The sequence below is a fragment of the Panthera tigris genome, chromosome B3, assembly GCF_018350195.1.
Source record: "Panthera tigris isolate Pti1 chromosome B3, P.tigris_Pti1_mat1.1, whole genome shotgun sequence".
NCBI lineage: Eukaryota > Metazoa > Chordata > Mammalia > Carnivora > Felidae > Panthera > Panthera tigris.
The window spans coordinates 21,603,053-21,626,296 of NC_056665.1; positions in this window are offsets into that span (position 1 = coordinate 21,603,053).

A 23,244-nucleotide genomic window follows, 5' to 3' on the forward strand; every position below is an offset into this window, starting at 1 on the left:
ATTATAGGGAGGTAGTAGTGGAAACTGCTCACTTCGAGTAAAATCCATTCTCTCCTGGATGTAGCTGGGCCAGCTGCTGAGCTGGACTACATTTCCCAGGCTGCCTTGCAGTTAGGTATGTCCTTCTGATGTAATTCCCATCAATAGACCTGGGATAGAAGGTCTTCTGCATCTGCTGAGCTCTGCAAAGAGTGGATGTGTCCTCTTCAAGCTGCCTAGAATCTGGCTGTGCAACAGCTCAGCTATGACAGAGCAGTGCCCAACGGGAGGGTGACAACTTGAGGAAAGGAGCCTGGGGCCCTGGGGGACCCTGAGGAGCAGAGCTGCTATTCAGCTCAGAACTGTAATCTGAGAAAGAAACTGAGATGATTACTTTTTTTATGTCAACTTAGCTGGGCCACTGAAGCCCGGATATTTGGTTAAACATTATTCTAGATGTTGTGGGTGAAGGTATTTTGTAAGATTGACTAACATTTAAGTTAGTAGTCTTTGAGTAAAGCAGATTATCTGAGATAATGTGAGTGGGCCATATCTTTTCAACTGAAGGACTCCAGGGAAAAAAAGGCAAGACATCTTCTGAGCAGAAGGAGTTCTGCCAGTGGACTGCCTTCAGACTCAAATGGCAACATCCACCCTTCCCTGGGATCTCTGGCAGCCTTCCCTGAGAATTGGATTGCCAACCTCTACAATCACGAGTCAATTCTTTAAAATCTCTCCCTGAAAACACACACACACACACGCACACACACTCCCCTATACCTTCAGGTTCTTTGACTTCTTAATATGACTTCTCAAGAATTTTAGACTTTAGACTGTTATTCATGTTGCAAATATTTTTTTGACAAAAAAAGCCTTTTTAAAAATTTAATTTAATTTATTTTTTATTTGAGAGAGAGAGCATGCACATGCAAGCAGGGGAGGGGCAGAGGGAGAGGGGGTGAGAGAATCTCAAGCAGCCAGTGTAGAGCCAGTCTCAGGGTTCCATCTCACAACTATGAGATCATGACCTGAACCGAAATCAAGAGTCAAGCACTTGACCTGTTAGAGAAGTAAATAAAGTACGCCAAAGAAGGCCTACAGGGCTAAAACAGACTCTGGTCTGTAGCTTAGAGACCTCCTCCGGGTTCTTCTTCCTTTGCTGCACGTGCGAAAATCCCCACAGATAGGGAAGCTGATGGCTGTAAATTACTTGCATCCGGGGCTCAGACCTTTGGAGAAACAGTCTCCTCTGAGCCTGCCGGTGTTAAATAAATCTCTAATCCACCAAGATCTCCGAGCGCCGCTTGGTTTTTCCGCCAGCGTTCCAGCCTGGTTCCATAACATACTTGGTTCCCTGACCGGGAAACCCAACCTCGGTGGCCCATTGTTGCCACCGGTTTGGGAGAACAGTGAGGCAGTGATGGAGTGAGGGATTGCAAGGGAGAAGGCACACCCTGCCTGAATTTTGGCAGTCTCCTTCTCGGTTGTCTCAGGCTGGCCCTGCTCTGTTGTTCCTGCCGGACTCAGACCTGGTAGGTGAGGACCTGGACCCGACGTTGGAACTAGTAAGGCCGGGGCCCCAAAGAAGTCAGGCCCACCCAAAAGGGGGACCTGATCAATCCCCAGAGGCCTTAATGGGCCTCACAGGTAGAGAATTTTGCGGGAGGGAATGTAATAGACCCTGGAGTGTGTGTGTGTGTGTGTGTGAGAGAGAGAGAGAGAGAGAATGTGCGGCTCGGCCAGGCTTGCCAGTTGAATTCAAGTTTGTAGCTCCATGGACGGGCACCCTGAAGGTTCCCAAAAGTCTATGGAGTCTGAATGGGCTCTCCTGTGTTGTGGTGAGTGTATAAGGTCTAGGGCAGTATTGGATCAGGTTCTGATCGCAAGTCACAAAGCTGAGTCTGTTACGGCCAAACCTTACCTAAAGTTTCCCTTGGGAACGTGACCAGAGGAGTATCTGATTGGTCCTCTCATCCGAGGGGATACCCTTCTTTTGTATTTCTTTGCGACACCGAACACAAGAAAGAAATTAATAATGGGATCAAAACAGAGTAAGCCTATGATTTTAGAGGTCATGCTTAAAAATTTTTTAAAGGGATTTTCAGGCGATTACAGGGTGAACATGACACCCAGGAAGTTAAGGACCTTTTGTGAACTAGAATGGCCCATATTCAATGTAGGATGGCCTCCAGAAGGGACATTAGATGCTCAAATAGTGCATTGGGTTTGGCTGATAGTCATTGGGAACCCAGGCCACCCTGATCAATTTCCATACCTCGACTCCTGGCTTGAAATTGCCCAAAATCTCCTGCCTTGTGTGCGATTCATCGCTAGCAAGCAGATCCAGGCAAAGGTTTTAGCCACTTTATCCGGAGGCTCACCAGGGAGCCAAAGAAGCGACCCACTGCTCCCCTAATATTTAAAGGAGATGGGGAGGAAGATATTGTATTTCCACCTCCTTATGACTCGCCAAGCTCCCTCCCCTCTCCCCCTGAGCTTGAAACTCTCCCCCCATCTGTCTCTTTGCCATAGCCTCAGTCGCTGGGACAACGCTGCCTGCCGCCACAGCAGGGGGCGCCGCCCATCTCCCTGCCCCTCTTGGACCTGGATAACCCTCCCCCATGGGGGCCAGCAGCCAGACTGTGCCCCAGACCCAAACCTAATGATCTCCAAATCCCTGTAAGGGAGACAAGAGAGCCTGAAAGACAGAATGAGGATGGAACAGTCCAGCCCAACCTTTCTCTACAACTGACCTTCTCAATTGGAAACACAACACTCCACATACTCTGAAAAGCCACAAGCAATGGTCGACTTGATGGAGTCCCTCTTCCAGACCCACCAACTGACTCTGTTTAATACAGAAGAAAGAAGAAGAAGAATGAGAGTAACACAACAGTACCTAGAAGATCACTCACCTCCGGGGATTAATGACCCTGCTATCTAGGCTCAAGCTGCCCCACCTGAAGAATGCCCACAATGGGATTTCACCACAGAAGGACAGGCCCACATCTGATGATACCAGGAAACTCTCCTCTGGGGAGTCTGAGCTGGAGCCAAAAAGCCTATGAACATGACTAAAATATCATCAGTCACACAGCACCCTGGGGAGTCTCCCAGAGACTACTATGAAAGATTATGTGAAGCATACTGTGTATATACCCCGTTTGACCCTGAGGCACCAGACAGATGGTAAATACCTCTTTTGTGGCACAGGCTGCCCCAGATATCAGAAGAAAACTCCAGAAGTTAGAGGCTTTGCCGGGATGAATATCACTCAGCTGATAGAGGTTGCCAATAAAGTTTTCATGAACAGAGAAGTCACAACTGAAAGAGAAGGGGAGAGAAGACTAAAAAAAGAAGGCCACCCTTCTCTCAGCAGCACTAAAAGAAACAGACACTGCGAAGACAGGATGACCCCAACCACCAGAAGGGGGGAAGTCCAGAGCCTCCTTAGCAAGGTATCAATGTGCCTACTGCAGAGAAGGGACACTGGAAGAATGAATGTCCAAATCTGAAGGGGCCCTCAAAACCCAGCCGATATGGGGAGGAACCTCAAGGCGAGAATCTTGTTGGTCTGGCTGGGGTAGAATCGGACTGAGGAGGACCAGGCTCTTTCTCTCTTGGCCCCCATGAGTCCACAGTCGAAATGAAGGTAGGGGGCCAAACAATAACTTTCATGGTTGACACTGTGGCTGAATACTCTGCTGTTACTTCCCCGGTGGCACCCTTAAGCCAAAAGACAGCAACCATACTTGAGGCTACCGGGACATGGGCGATGCAACAGCCCTTCTGTCAAGCTCGACAATGTGAACTTGGGGGGGGTCACAAGGTCCGGCATGAGTTCCTCTACTTACCTGACTGCCTGATTCCTCTCCTGGGCCAGGATCTGCTCTCCAAATTTGGGGCCCAGAAAACTTTTGAACCCACTGGACACATTAGCCTCCAATTAAACCCAAGGCAGAAAGAAACCCTGGTCTTGGCGATTACCCTGCCAAGAGAAGAAGAATGGAGACTATTCTGCACCCAGGCCTTACCTGTAGCCCCTCAGAATTCAGGCTTACATTCCCCTCCGTATGGGCTGAAGATAACCCACCTGGACTAGCTTGGAGTCAGGCCCCCATCATTGTTGACCTGATCCCTGGAGCCCAACCTCAGAGACAAAGGCAGTACCCCCTTCCACTCGAGGCTAGAATGGGTATACAAGAGCACCTGACCAAGCTTAGAGAAGCAGGTATTCTAACTGAGTGCCAATTAGCTTGGAATACCCTGCTTTTGCCAGTCAAGAAGCCAGGAGGAGGATACTGACCAGTACAGGATTTGAGGGCCATTAACAAAGTGACTTTTTCCTTAAACCCAGTGGTTCCGAACCCATATACTCTCCTCAGCCAAATTCTGGGGTCAGCCAGATGGTGTATATGCCTCAACCTAAAGGATGCTTTCTTCTGCCTCTGCCTGGCTCCTCAAAGTCAACCTCTATTTGCCTTTGAATGGACTGAGCCCGTTACAGGGTGCCAGATGCAGCTGACCTGGACACCACTTCCCCAAGGTTTCAAGAACCCACCCACTCTTTTTGGGGAAGCACTTGCTGCAGACCTTGCCAACTTTCTGAAGGAAACCACAAGGTGTGTCCTCCTCCAATATGTAGATGACCTCCTCCTTGCCAGCGACACCCAAGAAGACTGTATGAAAGGTACCAAGCTTCAGCTCCTCCTACTCCTGCAGCTCCTATCCTATTCGGGGTACCAGGCCTCTTAGAAAAAGGCACAGATTTGTCAGCAGCAGGTCCAATACTTAGGCTTCCTCCTCACAAAAGGAAAAAGAGAACTAGGACCGGAAAGGAAGAAAGTTATCACCAAGCCCCAAACAAAATGAGGCTTGCATGAATTTTTAGGGGCTACAGGGTTCTGTTGCATTTGGATTCCCGGATTCTCAGCCATAGCGAGGCCCTTCTATGACCTGTTGGGAGGGCCAGACCAGGAGCCCCTTGCATGGACTGAGGAGGCAAAGGACACTTTCACAGAAATAAAGTTGGCTCTGGGATGAGCCCCGGCCCTGGGTTTGCCTGACATAGAAAGGCCCTTTAACCTCTTCATACATGAAAAGGACAAAATAGCCCTTGGTGTGCTCACTCAGAACATGGGGCCTTGGCAACAGCCAGTGGTCTACCTGTCAAAAAAACTTGATCCTGTGGCTGTAGGATGGCCACTGTGCCTCAGAGTGCTGGCAGCCACAGTCCTGCTCGTCAAGGAGGCAGACAAACTCACCCTGGGACAAACACTTAATGTTAAGGCCCCACACATGGTTATGTCCTTCATGAGCACCCAAGAGGATGAAGTCTACACCAGCCGCCTGGACCTCCAAGACCAGGCTATAACAAGCCCGGAGATCACCCCGTTCAGCGATGGGAGCAGCTACTTACAAGAGGGGAGCCAAAGAGCAGGATATGCAGCAACCACAACCACCAAAGTTCTGGAAGCCAAGGCCTTGCCGAAAGGATGGTCGACACAACGGGCTGAACTGTGTGCCTTAACCCGAGCCCTCATCCTTAGCAAAGGTAAACGAGTTAACATCTACACTGATTCCCGGTATGTCTTCACTACTGTGCAAGTACACGGGGCCATCTATAAAGAAAGAGGCCTCAGTACTGCTACAGGTTAAACTATCAAAAACAAGGAAGAAATACTAAAGCTTCTTGAGGCTGTATGGCTGCCAGACAAGGTAGCTATCCTACCCTGTAAAGGACATCAGAAAGGAGATGACCCCACAACTCAAGGAAATTGTCTGGCTGACAAAACAGCCAGAGTGGCCACCTGTGGTGACCCAGACGAAACTCCTACCTACACGATATCTCTTGCACCCCAGAGGGAAGTCTCCCCGCCCCTATACACAATAGAAGAAAGAAGTTGGGCCTTGACAGAAGGGGGAACACTAAGCAAAGAGGGATGGTGGGTCATGCCAAATGGACACATCTTTGTCCCGTCCTTTATAGGAAAACACCTAGTGAAGGAGTATCACCAACTCACGCACCTAGGGAAAACTGCACTGGAGGCCCTCCTCAAAAAGAACTACTATACCAGCCAGCTGCTGGCATTATACCGAGCTGTCAGTGAACCATGTATAACATATGCCAAAAACAAGTCTAGGTCTGCCCCACGGCCCCCACCTGGCATGCAAAGGATGGGGGCTGCCTCTTTCGAAGACTTAGAGGTGGACTTCACTGACATACAACCAAATAAAGGGCTCAGGTACCTTCTTGTAATAATCTGCACATATTCGGGATGGGTCGAAGCATTCCTAACCAGAACGGAACAAAGTCGCGAGGTGGCCAGAGCCCTTCTACGGGAGACTGTGCCTTGGTTTGGTCTACCCTTAACCATACACGGTGATAACGGACCTGCATTTGTGGCAGACATTACACAAACCCTGACAAAGTCCCTCAATGTTACCTGGAAACTGCACACTGCTTACTGACCTCAGAGCTCAGGGAAAGTAGAGCGGATGAATCACACCCTCAAGGAAACCCTGGCTAAGTTCCACCAAGAAACTAATCTCCCATGGCCAGATTTACTACCACTGGCCCTCCTGCATGCCCAATGCATGCCTGGGCACTGGGATTGTCCTCTTTTGAGTTATTATATGGGTGACCCCCCCCCCATGTTTAGGAAAACTCCCAGGAGACCTACACCAGATTGGAGACAAGGGAATAAGAGAACAGCTGCAGACCTTGGAGGCAGTCCTAAATAAGTTACAGAGATACATAGAGAGGACCCCAATTTCCTTAGGGACCCCCGTTCACTCCTTTCAGCCAGGAAACTCTGTGTGGGTGAAGGATCAGAAGAGGGAACCTCTTAGGCCACGGTGGACTGGGCCTCATACTGTTATTCTAACAACTCCTACAGCCCTTAAAGTTTCAGGTATCACCCCATGGGTCCATCACTCCAAAGTTAAGAAGGCCAACTCGGAAGAACCCACAACCTGGTGAAGTGATCCAGATCCAGTCAACCTGCTTAAACTAATCCTCAAAAGGGAAACTGGCCCCTGAGACCTCCAGCCCTGCTCCAGCCACACCCTGGAAGCTGGCTGACCTGTGCACGGCAGAAGCCTGAGGAATCAACGCGTGAACCTAGCCCAGGGGTTTGGATGCAACTCTGCCAGCCCTCACCCCTTACTGGTGTCAGCCCTGACCTTACTTCTTACTGTTGGGCTGATAGAGACTGCACCAAGAAGCTGGACATGGGACAAAAGATGCATGCTAGGTCTCTATACATACCTCCTCTGGGTGGGAGGGTTATTAAGTATTGTCTGCATATTATGATAACCTCTCTCACCCTCACAAAGGCTGCTTACCCACTTTGCCCCCAGCATTGTTATATGACAATAAGGGTGTTAAGTGCGTTCAGCGCCTTCACCTCCCTCCACAAAGACTGCTACAAGGGAAAAACACCCACTCTCTGTCAGTCACCCGGTGCCCCAAGGGCTAAGTATTGGACCATAGAGATAACCCAAAATGTCAGGAACCCATGTCACAACAAGGGCCTCCAGAGAGGGAAGCGAGCTTGCTACACTTACCTTCCTCAATGGGGGATCTCTGATGGGGGAGGGGTGCAAGACAGGGTCCTTCAAAAAGTTATAAAGGATACCCAGGATAGGGTAATACAAGCCATAAAGTCAACCACTCCCCCGGCAGCCTACCAAGGTTTGAAACTTTCAGCCCTCAATCAGATGTTTACCAATTCCCCACTCCAGCATTGGGCCGACACTACTCTACAAGTCCTCCATAAAATAGATAATCACACCCAAACCTGCTGGGTGTGCTTGTCCCTAAGCTGGAGGGCTTACTTAGCCACTCCCATCCCTTTGACCTGGGAAGCTCCTGAAAATCTCAAAACCAACACATCTGTCTTAATTGGACTCCTGGCCACTGGGGTCCATCTCACAATGGACATCTCACAATGGCATCTCACAAATGGCATCTCACAATGGCATCTCACAAATGCCAACAATCTAATCTGTACAGTCCCTGAAGGTATGAACGGTACCTCTCTGTGGAAGAAATATAACCTTAAAAGAGGAATACAATCCTGTGTTCAACCCCTGGGGTGTTCTATCTGTGTTCTAATTCAGCCTACTGATGCTTAGAGGCCAACTGTACTCAGATATGTTATTCCATTTTCCTAACCCCAGAGATATCTGTATACACTGAAGATCAGCTCCTAACAGCCTTTAGCCCCAAGTCCCAGTCTAAACGGGCAGTCCTGCTACCTGTTCTGATAGGCGCAGGAATTGTGACAAGAATAGGAACCAGAATAGGGGGCATAGGTTCATCCGTAGGACTATATCATTGACTATCTCAAGAGTGAAGTGAAGACATGGAACTGGTGGCAGATTCTCTGGTAACCTTACAAAACCAAATAAACTCTCTGGTGGCAGTGACCCCCCAAAATAGGTGAGCCCTCGACCTCCTCACTTCAGAAAAAGGAGGGACTTGCATCTTTCTGGGGGAGGAAGGTTGCTATTTTTGCTATTTCGTAAACCAGTCGGGAATAGTTACAACTAAGGTTAAGGAATTCAAGGAAGGAATTCAACACAGACAACAGGAAATTATCAATCAATGGAGAGGATGGGATCTCACAGATTGGGCATCCTGGCTTCCTGCCCTGGTGCAGCCCCTCCTCTCCATAATTTTACGTGTAACCATCGACCCCTGTATACTGAATGCCGTGGTACATTTTATTGAAAACACTGTTGCTCACCAAACTACTGTGTGTATCTTAGCTCTCCGAGAGTATCAACCTGTAAAACTGAAAGGCGATGCCTACTAGAAGTTTTTTTAAAAGGCATCAAAGGGGGAATGTTGGAGAAGTGAATAAAGTACGCCAAAGATAGCCGGCGGGGCTAAAACAGACTCTGGTTTCTAGCTTAGAGACCCCTCCTCTGGGTTCTTCTTCCTTTGCTGCGCATACGTGAAAACCCCCATGTATATGGAAGCTGAGGGCTATAAATTACCCTCCCTACTTGCATTCGGGGCTCAGACCTTTGGGGAAACAGTCTCCTCTGAGCCCTCCAGTGTTAAATAAATCTCTGATCCACGAAGATCTCCGAGTGCCTCTTGGTTTTTCCACCAGTGTTCCAGCCTGGTTCCATAATAAACTGACGGAGACACTCAGGTGCCCTGCAAATATTGTCTCAATCACTTGTCTCGTCATTTCGTTTGGGGTGGCTTTCATCTTAGAGAATATATTGGTTACACCTCTGGATACTTGTGATAGAAATCCAACTCAATCCAGTATAATACAGAGGGGTGCTTGTTGACCTGCTCCTATATCTGCCACCTTTTAATACTGAGGATTCCCACACGAAAATGTACACCTCTCAATTTATGTTCTTTTATATGATTTAAAATCTCCTTCATGCACGTCCTCCAAAGTTCTGATTAGGTCTGTTCCTAGATTATTTGTGGTGCTTAGATATGTGCCTAGATATTTTTGGTGCTATTGCAAATGCTATCTCCTATCTGGTTATTAATGGTTTATAGGAAAAGCACTGATTTTATGTGTTTACTCTGTGCCCACTTGCCATCTGACCGGTTCTTATGTCTTATTGAACCTACTACTGATGATAGTAGTTATACTTATTTTAATGTTCTTTTCTGATTCCTGTGTTACCTTGTTTTCTCCAGGGTTCTGTCTGGTTCTTCCTTGGAGAGTTGTGGTTTTCCTTCAAATATATGGGGATTCCTGGTTGTCTGATCTCATTTGTAAATGAGTGCCAGGATGATGGTTCTTAAAGTGTGGTCTGTGGACCCATGGGGGTTCCTGGGAATCTTTCAGGGGGTCCACAAAGCAAAAACCTAATAGGAATACAAAGACATTTTCTTCTCTCATGAGTGTTCAGTGGCATTTTCCAGAGTCTAGATGATGTGTGATATCATAACAGATTGAAGTCAGAAGCAGGTGTGAAAATCCAGCTGTCTATTAAGCCAGACATTGGTGAGATTTTCAAAAATATAAAATAATGTCACTCATCTTACTAAATAAATTATTTTTAGACAAATATATCTATTTTCATAAATGTTATGTTATTTGTGCTAACATGTATTGGCTTTATTATTATTTAAAAATAAAGATTTAAAAATTTTCTGCATTCTGATTTCTTACAGTAGATATCAGTAGGTTTTCCTCATAGAGTAGTCCTCTCTGGGGCCCTCAAGCATTTTTAAGAGGGTAAAGGATCCTAAGTGCAGCCTGTGTGGGAACTGCGGGTCTTGATGGATCATTCTTGCTGTGTGGAATATATCTTGAACACAAGAAAACCTCCTTCCTATAAGGGACTGTCCACTCTGGTCACAGCAACCCTGGCACCCCTGGGCACTTGGGGTCATGGAGGCAGGCAGGGAAATGCAAGGACAAAGTGCCTTCACAGGGGACACTCTGTCTCTCACTGTGGCTGCAGTTACCTGGGCAGGGTCCTGCTTCTCTCTCTGGAGGCGCCCCTTGCAACAATCTGCTTTAATTTTTAAAGTTTATTTTATTTTATTTTATTTTATTTTATTTTATTATTTTAATTTTATTTTGAGAGAGAGAGACAGAGCACAAGTAAGGGAGGGGCAGAGAGAGAAAGGGAGAGAGAAAGAATCCCAAGCAGGCCAGGAGCCTGACGAGGGGCTCGAACTCACAAACCATGAGATCATGACCTGAGCTGAGATCAAGAGTTGGATGATTCACCACTTAACTGACTGAGCCACTGCAGGGCCCCTGCCGTCAATATTAAAGCTACACCTTGACTTTATCCTGGGGGCAAATGGGGCACCGTCCCAGCTGCTTGGGGAACCCTTCAAGTAATTATCTTATCAATATCCCATGACTCATTCCTTCCCCACGCCACCACTTCTCCCATTCCTAGAAGGGGGAAGGTGGCTTTTAGGATGGTTTCCCATCTGCTTGGTATTGCAGGCTCCTCTGATTTGTTGGGCTTCCCCACTACTCTGAGCTCACCTGCTTCCTATCTTCCAGAAATTCTCCAGTGTTCTGGTCTGCTGACAGCACTTTTCCTAGTGTTCCAGGGCTTCTAAGTATTTGTTTTTATATTTACTCTGATATTTCAGAGGATCTGGGCAGGGAGGAGAAGCACCTGGATGTGGTAAATCAGACATCTTGAACCCAGGGTCAACAATGTTTAAATGAATGAATGAATGAATGAGCGAGCAAGGGCTCTGTGGTGGGCAAAAGGGGAGGGGGCCAGTGTTTGTATTGTTAAAAATGATTAAAGATAACTTAGGTGATACAAACTTTGTTTACCACTTCACGAAGCAGGCAGCAGTCTCTGTTCCCAAGGGTCCAGAGAAATAAAAAATGGGCAGAAGGCAAGACGCTTTCATAGGAAGTTTAAGTATGGAACCCAGAGACGGCTGGGCATTTGGGGCTGACCAGATGCATTGCGCTTCTGGTCACGCACAACTTTTTTAGTTATCTATGGTTGGGTTTGACGATGAGGCACCTCAGGCAGGAGCAGCTCCATCTTGAGGATAGGAAGTTATTTCAACTGCACAGACCTTCCTCCAAGACGAGGTTGCTGTGAAAGTGGACCGCTTAGACGTGGAGACCGACCTGTGTGAAAGCACGTGGACATCGTGGGAGGCCAGGGTGGACTGTCCCTGCTGTCCTCAGGAGCTCGACATCAGTAGAAGTGCCACTGGGTCTGGAGGGAGCACACAGAGTATTGTGGCAGATTCCCCTCCTTTGGGGTTTAATCTACACGGTGGGATTGAGGTCCTGGGGGCCTAACTGCTAGGAAGTAATAGGGCAAAGAACGTGATGCCCATGCTATGTTCCAATCCAGACTCCTTAGGGCCATGTCTCCTGGGCACTGGGCCCAAAGTGAAGAGGCTAGGAGGCATCCTGGAGGGAAAAGCATCAGACTGTGTGTGTGTGATGCTGTGGGCAGTTCTGGGAGCTTGGGGAGTACCGCCCTTCCTCCCTGCCTTGGGCCTGCCTGGCTGATAACATCAAGGGGGTCGTGGTCATCCTCTCAAGAAAAGCACGCCTTTAAAGATGTGGTCCTGACAGCTACGGGGGGCCGGGGGTGACCCTAGAGCAAATCAGGGGAAGGAAACTCAGCTCAACTCCCATTTTATTTAAAAGAAAATACTTCCCTCCCAAAGCAGGGGCTGAGTTATGTGCCTTGGCAAACACACAAAACCAAAGCAAACCCTGCAGGGCTTCTCTGGAAAGTCTGGCCACACCCTCCGGATATGGGAAAGGCTTTCTTCTCTATTTCAAATGACCCTATTTTGCCTTTTTTAGATGCAAATGTTTATTTGGTCTGACTCTCAAATGCCTCAGTGCAGCTGAAATAATTTAAAGCAGCTCTGTAAGAAGCGACCACTTCCCGACCTTCTAACTTGGAACCCTTTTCCTAGGGCCACAGAGGGATGGGCAGGGCCCCCACCCGGCAGCACCAGGCCCTCACCAGCCGGTCCTCTCTGGCTGAGCACAGGCTGGTCATTCAGTGCAAGGACCCCAGAATCATGTAAAGGTGGGCGCTACTTCAGGACAAACAATGAGTGCCTGGGAACCAGCAATTGTCAAGGACCTGCCTGTTATCACCCCCTGGAGAGGAGCGAGGGATTCACCTTTCAAAGCTACCAGGTGCAATTTGACGTTTTACCCCAAATCCTAGAGCATCCTGCAGAAGGAGAGAGGGTGCATGGGGACCTTGTAAATCCTAGAGGGACAGGATGGGTTGAAGTCTATGACAGAAATATATCCTTCTGTGAAGCATTGCTATGAGGATTAAATGAGTAAAATGCCTAGAAAATATTCCAGCTGAGTACGTGTGTGTGTGTGTGTGTGTGTGTGTGTGACTTGGCTGGTGGGTGGGCCCAACTCACATCTACTGAATGGTGTTTGCTGGTATGAGGATTCACATAGGTCTAGAGGTGGGGTGGAGACTTCTCACCAATGTCAGGGGTTGTCACAGCATTATGCCCATTTTATGCATGTGAAAACTGAGCCTCAGAGCTATTAAGTCAGAAGTGGAGCCTGAGCCCAACAGCTGGCAAGAGCCTGGTGGGGTGCTTGATGGCACCCCAGCCCTGCGAGGTCTGGGTCTCAGTAGAACATTTGCAGTGTGGGAGCAGCCTGGGCTTTTGTCCTGTGTCCCATGTCACCTGCTGCCTCCTGTCTCAGGCCCCTTGTACATACCTTTTCCTCTTGCTGTGGGCCTTCCCTCCCCACGTTCTGGGCAGCTCCTACTTCTGGTCAATGCTTACTGGGAGTGTTGCTTCTGCTGACCAAGTGCGGCCCCTGCAAGATACCATGATGCCCGCCTTCTGTGAACACTGGCCTCCACAGGCATGTGCTCTATGTCTGTTTGCTCACTCACCAGCACTGGGTGCAGGTCCTGGCACAGGATAGCTGCTTGAATGTGAATGGCGGTGTCCTGCAGGGGGGCTGGAGCAGGCTTGGATGGGAAGGCCAGGGGGCAGGAAGCTGGGGCTGGCTCCAGCACTCCTTCTAGCCTTCTAGGAGGGAGTGTGGTAACCTACCTTCCCAGCCTCCTCTTTCACACTGTGCTACTGCCTTTCCTCAGCCTAGGCAGCTTGAAGCTGGCCTGGACCCTGGTCCCCTGCTCTGGGCCTGTCATGCTTGTGATGGGGGGGGCGGGGTGTGGGGCATGTTTAGGGGACCTGACCACAGGGTGCAGAGCTGTGGGCCAGACACCCCTTCAAGGGTGACTTTTCCGTCGTGGGAATATCACTTTCTGGAGACACGTTGGTTCATTGTGGTGCTTTAAAAGGGGTTATCCGGGAATGAAGGCCCACCTTGAAGAAGGGTGAGGGAGGTCTGGGAGTCAGAGCTTCTCACTGGTCTGCCTGGCTTGTCAGAAGACCAGAGGTGGCCAGGCAGACATCCACAGTGCAGGGTTGCCAAATACATACGAGAATCTAGAACGTGGTGAAGGTGACCTCTCAACCTGTAGGAAAAGGTGGATTATTCAATACATTGTGTTGGGACAACCAGCTAGCCATCTGGAAAAAAATAATATTGAGTACCCAGTTCCTGTTGCTACTAAAATAAATTCCAGAGGGATCCAGGTGGGTCGAGGATTTAAAGCTAAGAAAATGGAAACCATAAAAATAGCAGAATAAGAAAAACGTTTATAATGTTGGAGGGGTGACCTTTTTGATCTTATTGCAAAATGCTGAGGCCATAAACAGCATAATGGATTTATTCTACCAGATAAGAGCCAGATGTTTCTGAATGGCAGAAAAAACATCCTGATGAAAGGAAAAGGGCAAATGATAAACTGAGAACAAAATTACAGCACCTCCTTAAAATGGAATTATCATGCAGTCATGAAAAAGAACAAGGTATATTTATGTCTGTGACACAAGAATAGTATCATATGCATAATAGCATATGCAACCCTTTCACTGGCCAAAGTCTGCTATAAATCAATAAGAAAAAAAAATCCAACAACTGAGTTGAGAAATGGGCAATGAATAGAAATCCTTCACAGGAGGGGCGCCTGGGTGACTCAGCTGGTTATACATCTGACTTCGGCTCAGGTTATAGTTTCACGGTTCGTGAGTTCGAGCCTTGCGTTGGGCTCTGTGCTGACAGCTTGGAGCCTGGAGCCTGCTTCAGATTCTGTGTCTCCCTTTCTATCTGCTCCTCCCTGGCCTGCGTTCTGTCTGTCTGTCTCTGTCTCTCAAAAATAAATAAACATTAAAAAAACAAATTAAAAAAAAAAAGAAATCCTTCATGGGAAATGACACTGCTTCTAAACATTTGAAAATATGCTTAATCCCACCTAGATTAAGATAAATGTAACGGAAATGGCAGAGAAGCCCTGCTTGACATCTATCAGACTGGCAAAATTCCAACCTTTGATAAGGGCTGTGTGAGTGAGCAGGATGGACAAGCGCCTTGTGGGAATTTGGGCACATCTGTCAGGATTAGAAACTCTCCACGCAGTCACCCCACATTAGGATTCTGTCCTGCAGGTGATCTCTTACACGTTTGTGAGGACGTTTACCACTGAGGCTCATGGGGGCATTCTTTGAGATTGCAAAGGAGGGAAACCACTTAAATACTATCAGCAGTAATATCAATTAATTAAATCATAGCTCATCCTCGTATGGAATTACACACATTTTTCATAAAAAGATTTTTTTAGGGTTATGATATGGAGCATGCTTCATAGTATATTGTTTCATGAAAAAGTGTGTGCGTGGAATCCACTCATTCGTGTGTGTGTGTGTGTGTGTGTGTGTGTGTGTCTGTGTGTAGAAGCATGAAATTTAATTCCTGGAAGGGTACCTAAAACATGGAAATTGGCATCATGAGTTTCCTCTAATGTTATTGACTAAATGTTTGTGTCCCCCCAAAATTCATATGTTGAACCTTCAATGTGAGGATACTAGAAAGGGGGGTCCTTTGAGAGGTGACTGGTTATGACGGTGGAGCCCTCATGAAAGGATTAGTGCCCTCACAGAAGAGACCCCAGAGAGCTCACTGGCTTCTCTGTCCTGTGAGGAAGGGGTGAGAAGTCGGCTGTCTGCAACCTGGAAGAGGGAATGCATCAGAACCAGACTCTGCACATTTCCAGCCTCCAGAACTGTGAGCAATAAATGTCTGTGGTATTTTGTTACAGCACCCCAAGTGGACTGAGACACCTAGACAAGGGGCCTGGGATCTAGGGCAGGTGGTGGGAGACTAATTTCCCTTCCTCCCTCCCTCCCTCCCACACAGAGTAAGAGAAATGTAATGGCTTCCCTGAAGTCCCACTGAAATATGTGTGCCTGTGTAATCTACAAACAAGGTGACCCAGTCCATGTGTCCGGCCAGACCCCTGGGCATCTGAGGTTCCAGGCAAGACTTTATGTCTCGACAGCCATACCAGGACCTGGATCACAGCAGCAGTCTTGGCTCCTTGGCTTTTCATGTCATGGTCCCCCGTGCCTGCCCTCTGCCAGGAGCCTGCTGAAGCAGAAAGGAGGTCCCTCTGGCTTCAAGGGTTAAACCCCCAACAGTACAGCAAATGCTGCACTGCAAGACTTAACTATCCCTCGCATGGTGAACACTCACATCTTTACCACTCTGGTAATAATTCCCACTAAAGTCAGGCATGATTTCTAAGGTGGGTAAAAGTATTTGAAAAGTGGGCAGGCAGATGGCATAGAAAGGCTCATCCTTTTCTCAAACTGTCTTCAACCACATGGGTCTCAGCTGCCATCTCACAGGAGTATCATTGTTATTTTGCATTTGTGCACATTTCTGTTCATGGGCTGGAGGGAGGGGGCTGAGCAAAGCTTCAGGGAGGACATGAAACAGCCAAGTTCATATGTTTCTTGGTGCCATGCTTGGCTGGTGACTGGATCCTGCATGGATTGGCAGGGCCTGGGAGCATGTGGAGGGGAACAGCTTTCCCTGGCTCTGCACACTCAGCATGAGCACTTCATATCATCCCTGGGCTTGGCTCTCTTCCTGGGCCTGTGTGGGCTGTAAAACAGAACACACACTAGGGGACAGAGCTTGCCCAAAGGGCTGTTCTGACAATTCCTATCATAATAGTGATGGCACCACAGTGATATCATTTATTCCTTGCAGCAACCTTGGGGCTGGGAACCACTGCTATCCCCATTTTCCTGATGAGTAGATTGAGATGTTAGAGCAGTGGGACAGGAAGAAGCCAGGACCTGAGGACCTATGGGGTTGGGGAGGGGGTATGTTGCCAAGAATCAAACCTCTTCACTCAGAGGAACCCAGAAGCCTGGGTAATAGGAGACAATTGACACTACAGGAAGTGGGATGAAGTGGGGATGGTGGAGGCAAAAAAAGAGAGGATGACCCAAACTCTGTCTAGGAAGCCAGTTGGATCCCAGGACTCTCCCCCCTCAATCTCCAGACAAAGCTGGAGCTTTGTTCTTTGAAGAAATTGGAGGGGAGTGGCTCTGGATAAGGGACAACAGGGACAGTAGAAGGCAGGGTTGAGATTCGTGGCTGAAAAGGGGTTGGGATATAAGAAGAAAGACCTCACACTAACTAAGAAGAGCCCCAAGAGCCCATCCCACTCTATTCCCTGGACATTGGCCGCAAGACCTATGTGCCCCAGGCAGGACACTTGTCCCTAGGAAAAGACCTAAAGATGCTTACATGTGAGGGGTGCCTGACAAGGAAATCTGCTCCATCTACCAGTCTAAAATCCTCTCCTGCCCCCAAATTTTCAAAGAGCTCTTCAGTGCTTCACTCTCAGCTTTGAACAGATTGCCAAGGATCCCTTTACATGTGAGTGATGCTGCTAGCACGGATTTCAACAAACAGCAAACAGAAGAAAGGCATTCAGAGGAGTTAGAGAGAAGGGAGCAGAACAGAAGCTCAAGATGAAATTCCTATCATTAATCTTCTTAGAGAGATGACAGAGATATTGCATCTAAGAGACAAGATCAGCATTCTATAAATAATAGGTTATCAGAGCATGAGAAAGAGGGTTTCTAATAGATGAGATAGAAGATGGAGTCGAGGAAATCTCTCTTAAAAAAGGGCAAAGAGATTGACAATAAGAGAAGAACTACAACTAGAAGGTAGGTCCAGATGACTCAGTGCCCTTCTAATTTGAGTTACAAAAAGAGAATATAGAGAAAACAAAGATATTTCAAGGAAATAATATGAGAAAATTCTCACCTGAAGGGTGGACCCTTCACACACATAGAACTCAGCAAACACCAGGACCATGAACTTTTAAAATTCCACACCAATGTATATTTTCATGAAATATAAAAGCATCAAGGATCAAGAGAAAATCCTACAAACTGGGGATTGTGAGGAGGAGCGTATAAAGCATACAAAAGTTTCAGACCTGAATGATGGTAGACTTCACAACAGTAGCACTGGAAGATACAAGACAATGGAATTATGCCTTTGAAATTTTGATGGAAAATTATTTTCAACTTAGATTTGTACAACAAGCCCAATTATCTTTCATATATGAAGTGATATCAAAGTATTTCTAGGCATGCAACATCTTTTTAAAAAATTTTTTGTGTTTATTTTAGTTTTGAGAGAGAGGGAGAGAGAGAGAGCGTGCATGAGCAGGGGGCGGGCAGAGAGAGAGAGGGAGACACAGAATCTGAAGCAGGCTCCAGGCTCTGAGCTGTCAGCACGGAGCCCAACGTGGGGCTTGAACCCATGAATGGTGAGATCATGACCTGAGCTGAAGTAGGCACTCAACCGACTGAGCCACCCAGGTGCCCCTAGGCATGCAACATCTTTAAAGCTTTTACCTTCTATATATCCTTTCTCAGAAAGATGATGGAGGATGTGCTCCAGCAAAATGAGCATGTAAACCAAGAAAGAAGAGGACCTAGGGTGCAGGAACTGAGGGAGTCAGCCTGATGGAGAGGCTGAGAGAAACCCCAAGGTACAAATTTGTACCACAGACCAAGAGAGCAACAGATCAAAGTGCTGGGAGGGAGATATCCAGGGAAGTGGGGGAACCGCCAGATTATCTAATGTGTTAGGACATTTGAAACAACTGTTGATAGGCATTGATGAAAATATAAAACTTTGGGGTTAAATTTAGCCAGTAGGGCACTGAAAATAGTAAAAGGATGAATTTATCTCTGGTGTGGAGAGCTGGATTATGGGAAAGGAATATATTTATTATACACTGTGTGATTAGTGATAGTCCTGATAATATTAACACGGACTATTAATTTAACCAAAAATTATAATATTAAGATATATTAGGATGATGGGTGTGAGAAGAAGGTGGGAACACAATGGATTACAAGTGTCAAATCCCCAACAATTATAATAGAAAGCCCCAAAATATTGTCAAAATATAGTAATTTAAAAGTAGGAATATTTCCTTATTTTTTCAGAAGGAAATAAAAAAAAACTGAATGCAGTGCCCCTGGGAATGGGAGTGGGATGAGAAAGAACAGAAGAGATTGGCTGCATTGCTCTGGTGCTGGGAGAGAGGGATGATTTCATGATTAGACTAAGAGACCACTAAGGTGGTCCTCAGGTAGTGTGGAGAAAGAAAGTTGTGGAACAGCTCCCTTTGGTGGGATTAGAAGGATGGAGGGGAGAGAAGTTTGGCTGAGCACCTCCCTCTGTATAGGAAATGAGAGTCAGTCAGTGTGGGGGAGGAGGAAGCAAGGTCAAGTTTCCTTCTCAGGCCAGAGGTCAGAACTAAGACATTCCCTAGGGTTATCTGGCACCCAGGTCCCTGTGGTCTTGCCCTTTCCTCTGTCTTGATCTACACTGGCCCTTCTTGGCGATTTTTGCTGAGCCAGGGCTAGAGGGCTGGTCTTCAGGGGGATGGGAGCTGGTGACGAGCAGAGAGATGGCAAGAAGAAAGAATGAAGAGCAGACTGCTGGATGCAACTATGAGGGAGGCTGGACTTCCAGCCCTGACTCAGCACAGCCAGGAGGCAGAGATGTATCTGGCTGGAATATGAGTTATCTATTGCTACACAAATAACCGCAAAACTGAACAGCTTAAAACAACAAACATGCACCATTGCACACGGTTTCTGGGAACTGCTCAGATGGCTATTGTGGTTCAAAGGCTCTCAAGGTTGAATTCATGCTGCTGCCCAGGGTGGTGGTCTCTGGAGGCTTTATGGGGGCTAGAAGATGTGCTCTCCAGCTCACTCACACATGGCTGTTGGTGGGAGGTTTCGGTTCCTCACCACGCAGGCATCTCCAAATGGTTGCTCATAACAGGGCTTCTCTAAGAGCAAGTGATTGCAGACTGATAGAGGCAGAGACAGACAGACAGAGACACAGAGAGAGACAAACAGCTCAACCAAGAGGGAAGCCACAGTGCCTTTTATGACCTAATCTCAGAAATGTCACACTATCATTCTGCCATGTTCCATGTGTCCCTGGTACAGTGTGGAAGAATTCTACACAAGGGTGTGTATGCCAGGAGGTGGGATTGTTGGCGGCCATCATGGAGGCTGCTTCCACAGGTGGTAATGGGATGCATTGGTTGGGCATCTACTATGTGGGAAAGTCTGTGTATTTGGCTGTGGCTGTGAAGGAGACACCTATTTCTAAAGAACCTATGCTTTTAGTGGAATTCCAATTCTCTCCTCCTGCCCAACCCTAATATTCATAACAGCACCATCAGCTCACATCTACACCACCCTTTCCAGCCTTATCTCATTCACATTCCTTATTAAAAGTTTCATAATATCTCTCTGCTGTAAGTTTGACATGCTTTATTCATTGTTTGTTGGGTGAGAAAATTGAAGCACACACAGATAGGCCCAATAGTGGCCAAAGGCTTGACCTGCACAAAGTTCCCAGGGGTGGGTGAACAGTGAAGACAGCTGGAGCTGTGGGTTCCCCAGGTACCCATGTCTGGTAGTGGCTTTCCCATTCATTCTTGCACTTCACTGATGTCCTCATCCAAGGTACTGGTGACAGGGCAGTGAAGAGAAGAGCCTTAGTCTCTGCCCTGGGGAGCTTATGGTCCGGGAGAGGAAATGGACATTAGTCCAAATGTCTCACAGATAAGTATACAATTACAAGTGAAAAACACTGATATGAGAGAAAGCGTAGGGTGAAATGAGATAACAGGGAGTCTGGCTTGGCTGAGGGCCCAGGAAGTACCTCTGAGGAGAAAGGCAGGCAGCAGGGGATAATTCCTGGTTGTCACTAGGATCAGAGAACAAAAGAAGGCCCAAACCTCTCATTTATGTTCAGGCTAATATTAGTGTGAGAGACATGTGAATAATTTATTTTTTTTCTCACAAATATTTTTAATACTTAAGGGTAAAGAGTAAAAACTTGAACCCTAAATTAAAAAATAAAGACAACCTTCAGTGATGTATTTCTGCACCAGGAAAGGTGTCTTCTTATAGGAACAGCAGAATCACCCAGAAACAAGTGTCTAATTTTAGCAGTGCCATCTGTGGCACTAAAATAAGGATGATTATCAACACTATCTTTCAGGTTTTTCACTAAGTCAGAACAATTTGCTAAAAATAATCTGTACTGTATCCGCAACGCCCCCAGACAATGTGTGTTTTCCCATCACCACGGCCTGCTTGCTCCCCACAGGCCTGGAGACCAACAGGGAGCGTTAAGCCTTACTGGCAGCGTGTTCTTTGTTGCTGGTTTTCATCCTGAACTTCGTCACAGGGACAGTGGAAGATAGGATGGAAGTCTTGAATGGAGAAAGCTGGGTGTATCTCCCAAGAGCCTCCCAGGCATTTTAGGGCTCAGAGCCCAAGGTCAGGTCTTCAGTTCCTGGAATCCTATAGGGTCCAGGGAGGCAACCCTCTCCCTCCTTCTTCCCTCTCTCCCTTTGTCTTCCCTCCCTCTTTCTCCATCCCCCCCCCCCCGCCACTCCCATGTAAGGGGCTAAATTATAGAAGCCAGACATCAATTTGCTTCTTTTCCATGGGGAAGTTCCCTTCTGGGTCTGAATACTCATGTCCCCCATCCAGGGTGCCTCTTCTTGGGGTCAGAATTACAGTAAAGTCTGCAGGGTCACAAAGAGGCCCAGTGAATGTGGAGACTGAGCCCAGAAAGGCAGGGAGACTGATCACAACATTTCATGCTGATCATAGGGCCACTGTTGGCCTGTATAGAACCTTTGTGTAAATTAGAAAAAGGTGACTTCGTCTAACCCAGGGACCCAGTCAGGAGAGCAGGACATGTACTGGACTTCAGAACTCACTTGCCTCCTGGTCCAGGAGGCTTTGAGTAGTGTGTAACCTGCACAAGTGTTTATGCCCCACTGAGGTTGCTATGGGCAGAAGAATTCAACTATTCTCCCACGGCACCACTGGCCTCTTGGAGCCAGAAGACCCCCTGCATCAGACTCATGGACTCTTTTCCCTGAACAGAACAGGATGGATAAAAACCAATGATTCCCTTTGGATTTCCTTAGGATCTCGGCAATGCTGATTAAGTTGATTTTTAAGTTTATTTGTAACTATGTCCTCCCTAGCATTTCCAGGAGGCACTTAAGGTTGAGTAGGGTGGGTGGTAGGTTGAGCAAAAAGAGTTTTGGACCTCCCACCCTTACTTCAATCGGGAGAGCTCTTTTTTCCCCCCCTGCCTTATTTGTTGGACTGTTATGAAAGATTTACTTTGAGAAAAGGATTTCACAGGAAAATTGCCTGAGCTAATATTTCCACTCAGGGAAAATATCTTTTAAGAATGAGAGTAGTGACAACCTGAAAGAAATGGATAAATTCCTAGAAAAATACAACCTCTCAAGACTGAATCACGATGAAGTAGAAAATCTGAACAGACTGACTGCTAGTAAGGAGATTGAATCAGTAATCAAAAACTTCCCAACAAACAAAAGTCCAGGACCAGATGGTTTCATTGGTGAATTCTACCAAACATTCAAAGAAGAATTAATACCAATCTTCTCTAACTCTTCCAAAAAATAATAGAAGGGGAAACTCTTCCAAACTCATTTACAAGGCCAGCATTACCCCGATACCAAAACCAGAAAAGGATGACACAAGAAAAGAAAGTTACAGGCCAATATCCCTGATAAACATAGATGTAAAAAATCCTCAACAAAATATTAGCAAACTGAACTGAACAATATATTAAAAAGATCATACACTACAAACAAGTAGGATTTATTCCAGGGATGCAAGGATAGTTTCACATCTTTAAACCAGTCAATGTGATAGACCACATTAACAAAATGAAGGATAAAATCATAATCATCTCAATAGACATAGAAAAGACATTTGACAAAATTTAACATCCATTTATGGTAAAAACTCTCAACAAAGCAAATATAGAAGGAATGTATCTCAATGTAGTTAAGACCATATATGACAAGCCCACTGCTAACATCATGCTCAATTGTAGAAACCTGGAAGTGTTTTCTCTAAGGTCAGGAACAAGACAAAGATGCCCACTCTTACCACTTTTTTTATTTTATTTTATTTTATTAAAAAAATTTTTTTTTAACCTTTATTTATTTTTGAGACAGAGAGACAGAGCATGAATGGGGGAGGGGCAGAGAGAGAAGGAGACACAGAACTGGAAGCAGGCTCCAGGCTCTGAGCCATCAGCCCAGAGCCCGACACGGGGCTAGAACTCAGGGACCGCAAGATTGTGACCTGAGCTGGTCGGACGCTTAACCCGCTTAACCGACTGAGCCACCCAGGCGCCCCACCACTTTTTTTAAACATAGTATTGGAGGTATCTGACTTGATTTCGGCTCCAGTCATGATCTCGTGGTTTGTGAGTTCAGCCCTGTGTTGGGCTC